The sequence below is a fragment of the Notothenia rossii genome (assembly GCF_949606895.1).
Source record: "Notothenia rossii genome assembly, chromosome: 5".
Lineage (NCBI taxonomy): Eukaryota > Metazoa > Chordata > Actinopteri > Perciformes > Nototheniidae > Notothenia > Notothenia rossii.
The window spans coordinates 19,172,238-19,179,242 of record NC_136903.1 but is presented as its reverse complement, the minus strand read 5'-3'; the positions used below and the strand labels follow the sequence as shown (position 1 = coordinate 19,179,242).

General features: G+C 39.5%; 1 long non-coding RNA gene across 1 annotated transcript; it reads right to left on the bottom strand.

Annotated features, from left to right (window-relative positions):
- Positions 1–217: 217 nt before the first annotated feature.
- Positions 218–5,105, bottom strand: LOC307041959. The gene is made up of 3 exons (XR_013808952.1): positions 4,750–5,105; positions 4,400–4,451; positions 218–2,002 (listed from the first exon to the last, which is right to left on the bottom strand). It is a non-coding gene; the product is annotated as an uncharacterized lncRNA (long non-coding RNA).
- Positions 5,106–7,005: the final 1,900 nt, after the last annotated feature.

Sequence of the window (7,005 nt, the reverse complement as noted above, 5' to 3'; positions counted from 1 at the left end):
CTAAATCAATGCAGGCTTGCACGGGGAAACGCTCTTGTGTAAAAACACACACAAACTCAGACCTTGGCACTGAAGCAAACAGAAGCTGACTCATTTAAAAACTAAAGATCTGACATTAAAATTCTGCTGTAGAAATTCAATTGAAAACGTTTTTGTGGTGGAAATTCCACAATTAATCACCTTCTGGTAAGAAAAGAACACATATACAAGCTTAAACCAAAGTTGCGCCATTTTAATAAAAAGTTATAGCATTTAACAGAATCAATCTTATTTCCAGCTGGAAAGGACAGGTTGTTCCACTGATGTGGAAAGGAATTCTGACTCGGTTAAACAGAAAAGAAATGTCATTTATACAGAGGAGAGAGCAACAGATGGGAAGGGGAACAGCCAATGAAATTCTACATTACAGGGGATTGAAGATTGGTGGCTTGACAGCAGTGGCGGTTCTAGACCAATTTTACTGGGGAGGCCAGGCTGGGGCAGTTATTTCATGAGAGGGGCACAATCCAAGCGGGTTAAAAAGACAAAGATAGTATAAAGTAATTATGTAAAATAAACATAAAATACAGTAATTGGTATTTGTTTTTGTAAAGGTATTTGTATTTGTATTTAAGTTACAATCCTTTGTTTCAGTCGTTTTTTTCATTTAGAGTATATGTTTTAGTAACTTTAAGTGACAATTTAGTAAAAAAAACATAAACAGTATTTGCTTTTATATAAGGTAATGAACAGTTTAATCTCCACTACATCCGGGTCTCTGATTTGATTTAGTTACAATAAATCGTAATATTGTAACCTTTTTTTGGAGGGGGGCCAAAGGGGGGTTTCTGATCAGTGTTACAGGGGCAATGCCCCTGTTGTATTTTTTTAGAAAGTTTATTCTTTGCTTGACGTTTCTCTGGGCGCAAGGCACAAGACCTGGCCAGCCATGTAACACAAGAACTAGAGTTTTATGTAAAACATGTTTCATGCCGTGAGACAACGGAACAAAGGATGAAGTCGTTTTTATACAATTTTTGGGTGTGTCTCATTGACAGAATATGCATCACAGTTCTTCATAAAAGGTAAATCAATGCGCTTACACTTGATTGTACTTTTTTTCTGTTCACCAAACAACGCAATGGCAAGGGAAATATTGATAATTGGAAAAAATGAGTTATTAAAAAAAGGACACACATCGTTTATTGTTTTGAGGCATGTTCCAATCACTTACTTGATTCCCCAATGCATTGTTGATTGAACTGCTAAAGGTCAGACAGAGACAAAACATGTTCAAAAAGGTTTATGGAGTAATCCATGCTTCCAGATAAAATAAATATGTATTAGATACAGCCAAACAAATGAATACACATGTTAAAACTGGGTTACATTAAAGGTTGTTAGCAAAACTAAAATACAGTATTTTATTCACCTATGCCATACTATACACTATACACAAGGACACCTGTATCAAGATCATGGTAATCACTTTAACAGCTTTATCTGATTTGTTTTGTTTGCGTGGCGTTAAATCAGATTTCCTCACAGTCAAACTTTGTAGCAATGCTGCCCTCTTCTGGAGAGCTGAAGCAGTGCTTCAAACCCCTTGACTTGGAGCAGTGGGTCCTGCTGGTGTTCAGTGAAAGCAAGTTAATCGTTGAATGATTTACATTATGATTAAAGTTTAAACTCTGACACTGCAGGCATGACTTTTTTAGTTGAGGACATAAACTACACACTCCTTAGTTGAATAGGAAAGTAAAATGCACTTTTTCTCAGTTGTACACTCTCACTCAATTGATGTACATTGAGAAAGTAAGGCTTCACCATACATACATTGAGCTTATGATGGAACTCAAACAATTGTTCCAAATTGTCCTTGATGTAAGGGTCCCTTGCAGATGCTTTTTGGGGTAAGGGCTTCCTGGATAGTCATTTGACAGCAAGCCCAGACCGCAAAAAGACCTGAAAAGAACAAAACTGCTTATTGATGGCAGACGATCATACACAGCTGATCCAGTATCTGAAACACAAAGTCGCAGATCTATTAGACGGAACGTAAATTGATAACAAAATGAGTCATGTACTGTAACAACAATCGCCATTTGCATTGTTTGTTTTCAACATCTTCTATTGGATTTCTCAGATTTGACATAAACGTCAAGCTGTAAAAAAAAAATATCCACATTTGAAGAGCACTCTTTTGTTATTATCAACTGCATTGGCTATTTCAGTTTGTATGGGTGAGTAGAGCACTGACTGAAACGAAAGCATTACACTTATTCAACTAAAATGGAATAAAACATTGTACATGGTGCAGATATGTTCAGTATAACCCCATTCCAGTAGGCCTCACTCTCATGGACTTCAGTGTGTAAACCATTTGTTATACGTTGTCCATAAGACCAACAAATAAGTGTAAAACATAATATATGTTAGCATCCAGAACCTTTTATGTGAATATGTTCTAGCACATTTCATTTGATTACATGAATAATCCTTTTTTAAAGTAGGAGGTTAATGTTAGCAGGTCCACACCAGCGTGTAAAACCTAAATGTACATCTCAGATTTCAGCTTATTTTAGAGTTTAAAGAGGGAATAAGGATCATGTATGATTATAGTCTATAGTTAACAAAGCATAAAATCTGCCATTGATCATAAATGCTTAAATAATAAAACAGCAAAAAAACTGAATGGGATAGGTGGCTAATTATAAAGCAAAGGAAGCAATTGCAATACACCAAACCTAATCCACATGCACAAATGTACCATCATTAAGTCTATTCATTATTAGACAAACAAGGAATCCCTTTTATAGAAATTATTACATTGAAAAAACTAGATCTTGAAAATGTGCTAAATTCTGGTTTCTACGCATTCCTCTTTGTGATTTACCTTTACACCTTACGCCTTCAGAAAGCCAGTTACTGACAATGGGTGTAATAGTTAATGTAACAATATAAAGTTAAAATAAACATTTGAGATTTATATTTTTTTGTTTCTCCATCAACAAGGAGAACTCCATGACACTGAGCATGTGAATAACACAAAAACATCCAAGAGCATGCACTTAGTACGTTTCTTACAGATTACAAGAATGACGTACTGTTTGTGAAATAGAAAAGGTAAAAAAAGTCAAAAGATTAGCATGATGTATCAAATTATAGGTCAGAACAAAGCGAGAGAGGGAAAATGTGGGTTTCAGAAGATCAGATGTCAATTGTGTATCCAAAAGTTGGTGTTAAGGCAAGATTGTGCATGAAGACAAATACTCAGATTTTATTTATTCAACCGAATACGACACTGATGTTTTTATAGTGTACAGCTGACGTCAAACCAATAGCCACAGAGTCAAATCTTGATATCATGTGTGGGGCTTTCATTGATTAAAAGGTAAAATATCAGTATCGGTGCTGTACTAAGTATTTTTTTCACTACGTAACTATGAAAGGAAGAGTTATCTGAAATGTTTTATGAAGTGCTACAGCCAAATAAAGCTGCAGCCCGTGCGGACAGAAGGACAGAGAAGAGTGGACCACAATGGATGATCTTCATGTGAGCTGTCCATGGTTTTGAAAGCCTCACCAGCCCTGCCGGTAAACGCCCTAAAATACCCCCCCCCCCCCCCCCCCCACTTCCTCTCACGACACTGTGCATGTAAGTGTGTGTGTGTGTGTGTGTGTGTGTGTGTGTGTGTGTGTGTGTGTGTGTGTGTGTGTGTGAGTGTGTGTGTGTGTGTGTGTGTGTGTGTGTTCAAAACGGTCTGTCTGTTTTTCTTTCTGTCAGATTGTGTCCAACAAAATGTGTGTGTGTGTGTGTGTGTGTGTGTGTGTGTGTGTGTGTGTGTGTGTGTGTGTGTGTGTGTGTGTGTGTGTGTGTGTGTGTGTGTGTGTGTGTGTGTGTGTGTGTGTGTGTGTGTAAGCAGGATCTTCTTGCTGCATGCATTACTCCTGGGGTTATTCTTGCGAGGGGTTGCACTGTAAATTCATCCTGCCTTTACCCACGTAGCCTGGCCAGCAGACTTACTAGCCAGTGAAAAATAACCCTCCTCTCATGATGGATGTGCTCGCTAGCAGTGCGCAATAAACACACATAAATGACACCACTATCACCTGACAAACATTTTTGAACTTTCACTCTAAGAGAAGATCCACAGGCGAATTCAAAGTTTGGGAAAATACGAAATCTCCACGCATCACCAACGTTTGGCTGTGCGCGTCGGCAGGTCGCCGAGCCACCATGACGCGCACAATCTGGAGCCACAATAACTGATATGCCATTTACTACAATACACATCCTGGTTAGAGTTGTAAAGACAAAGGCTGGCACAAGAAACAGCATCAACTTAAATGCAAAAATAAACTGCCAATAGATGTATTAATTAATGATATGTTGGATGAGGGAGAAGGTGCTCGTTACCTTTGCGCGTCTAGATGCGAGCGCTTGGAATAGGTCGGGATTGTGTAAAGCCCTTGGGAGAAAGAAAGGATCAGATTCAAATACAATGCTAATAAAACAGAGTATAATCACATGAAGCTTTTTTTCAGAGATATAGACAGCGCATATTGTTAAGCAGGAACACAAGACACTATACACACATAGATCATACGAAGAACAAACAGCCGGAGCTGTGTACGCTACATCAGATCAAATCATTACAACGAAGATTTTCTCGAAAACGTTATTCCAAAAAGCTATTCACTCGCAGGAATCATCCCACATATGCGCTTTGGATGAGGAGGGGAAAAAAAGCATCCTTATATACACACCTCCCTTACTATCGCTTCTGCTCGAAGGGTTGGGACGACGTGATGCCACTGTGATCCTTTCACTTCTGCATTTGGATTCACCTCTATTTTCGTTCAATTTTGGAGGAAATATATACTTCCATTTTGTACTCGTTTCCATCCTTTCTGTAGGAAATATTGCAAAAGCCCCAAATGGAAGCCACTCAATTCCTCCAGTCTGCGATTGACCCGCATTGACGTCATTGCGTCATTAGGTCTCCCCTGGAAACACGGGGCTCCCAAAAATAGCAACACATTAATTCAGCCTGCGCTGGGGTTGGCTTGGCGGGGGTGACTATTTGTATCAATCCATAACCCTCCTCTGATTCTTAGCAATAATACAGTGCTCTCTCTCACCCCCCCCCCCCCCCCTCTCTCTCTCCCAAGGACGAGCTGATCACGACTCAAGGCTATTTTTGGAAAGAGAGAGAGAGAGAGAGAGAGAGAGAGAGAGAGAGAGAGAGAGAGAGAGAGAGAGAGAGAGAGAGAGAGAGAGAGAAAGGTGGGTGTGATGAGAGACGCCCGCACCTCTGCTCTCCTCTCTGCTGGCTGGCTGAGAAACAGAAACAGCACCACGGGGATAAAAATAGCAAAAGAGCGGTCATCCAGTGGAAGGAGAGGCAAGACCCGAAACCTAGTTAACTGCCATCAAATGAAGAAAGGCCATCAGCCACAGTGGGCAGCCTGTCACTGTGATGTGGCCTGTGTATCCGTTCATTCAGTTTGCAAAACCACACAGGCTTGGTCTTCATTCATTCAGCCACTCATTCATTCAGTCATTCATTCATTGTAATCGAGAATTATTCTTTCATTCGGTTGCCAATAGCACTGTCACACTGAGTTGAACTCTTCCAGCTGTCCACTAATGGCATCATCTTGATCACATTGATTTTCAGGCTCATGTGCTCTAGCATTGTTTACTGTATGTTTTGTGTCTTATGGCACCTCCAATTTACATACAATCTAAACAATTCTCTACTAACTAAATAAGTAAAAACATCAAATATCATATTGCTATAAACTTTTCTCACAGCTTTTCATGTTCATATTGTACGCTGGGTGAACATCTTTTTTTAAGGCTGTTGCTTTATTAATAATGGCCATCTCTAATACAACAGCTATTACACTATATTGATAGTGGTTGCTGAGGTCCCAATCGTTAATATTTAACTGCTGATGCCATCTACTGGTTATTTAAGAGACCTGAATATAATAGAACACTTGCATCATCTGTGAAACGGCACGGGGAGTTGAAGCATATCTCACTCCCTCACCTGGTGGTGCAGTTTGGCATGTAGCAGTGTTTTGGTATAAGAGCAATTGGAAATGGTTGGGTGGAGCCATGATCTTATTTATTATTCTCTCTTGCCCAATTGAACATTGGGAATGGATTAATGGATCATCTGACCTTTTATTTGAATTTACATATTAAACTCTGCTGTAGACAGATGACTGTTGTATTCTTTCTGACAAGCAAAGATCCGCACTGAGTGAGATCAGGGAACCAGTTTGAGGATAAGTGACACCCAAAAAGCTGCAATGGGCTCCATAAACAGCAGGTGGCAGGAGGGAACACTATCTGGAGGCAAACCTGTTGCAGCATATCCATATCGATCCTTTTTTCTGATGAGCTGCCAAAGCACGAGTCTATGCAAGTTGTAAATAACTATGTTTGTAAATATGCATGCTCACTGTAGCATTGATACTTACACATATCTGATTCATGAGCCACCAGGGAAAATTCAAAGCAAAACTAAAGTATTTTATATTTGATTCCAGGGACAAGGCTTTGTGTGTGTGTGTGTGTGTATGTGTGTGTGTGTGTGTGTGTGTGTGTTTGTGTGTGTGTGTGTGTGTGTGGGTCTGTTTGTGTTTGTGTGTCTGTCCCTGTCTCTCTCTCTGTGTGTGTGTGTGTGTGTGTGTGTGTGTGTGTGTGTGTGTGTGTGTGTGTGTGTGTGTGTGTGTGTGTGTGTGTGTGTGTGTGTGTGTGTGTGTGTGTGTGTAAGATAGTGAAACATGGAGGGATCTTTTACTTTCTTGCTAATCTATACACACGTTTGAGAGCCCACATCCTTCATCCAAACACAATAATTACAATTGCCATCATTAATACCAGATATATTTTTATTGTATTCTAAATGTTCCAGCTCATCTCTTACAAATGCATCTCTATCTTCTTATATCAGCTCTTGGGACTCATTAGGAGATCCACAGTAGGAGAAGCTGTAGACATTTTGT